This window comes from Echinops telfairi, unplaced genomic scaffold, assembly GCF_000313985.2.
Source record: "Echinops telfairi isolate 266 unplaced genomic scaffold, ASM31398v2 ScPeMD7_23;HRSCAF=83, whole genome shotgun sequence".
Classification (NCBI taxonomy): domain Eukaryota; kingdom Metazoa; phylum Chordata; class Mammalia; order Afrosoricida; family Tenrecidae; genus Echinops; species Echinops telfairi.
The window spans coordinates 21,144,456-21,145,062 of NW_022103920.1; positions in this window are offsets into that span (position 1 = coordinate 21,144,456).

Here is a 607-nt window from a genome sequence, read left to right on the forward strand (position 1 = left end):
GCAAAAGATTTCTGAGAACCCTAGGAGGAATGTGAATGGCCACTAGCCTCAGGGAGGCAGACCCCAGACAAAATACTGGCACGTCAAATGTGACCGGTGTGTCGGAGATCAGCAGGCACCACTCGCATCTCCCTCTCCCTGGGATCTGTAACCCAGTCCGTGCCTATCAAATACTAACTAGATGTCCATGCTGACATTGAAGCTCCTTACAAGCTGTTCCTCGGCCCTCTTTACCTGCTCACCTGCACTCTCAGGGATAGAAGCAGGCAGGAAGTCAGAAATCATGTTTTTATGTTGTTGATCCCTTTGTGTTTCCTGTTACTGTCACCCAGTCAAGTCTGATTCATAGCAGCTCTACACAAGGTGTATCCAAGGCTGCCATCTTTATGAGAGCAGATAGCCTCATTTTTTTCATGAGGAGTGGCTTGTGGGTTTGCACTGCTGACCTTGCAGTCCAATGCTTCCTTACTTGACAGCCCCACTAGGGCACCTTTAAAAAGTCAAGTAAAACAAACTCACTGCCAATGAGTTGATCCCTACTCAGGCAACCGTATAGGACAGGGTAGACTTTCCCTGTGATTTTCTAAGATGATAACTCTTTATGGGA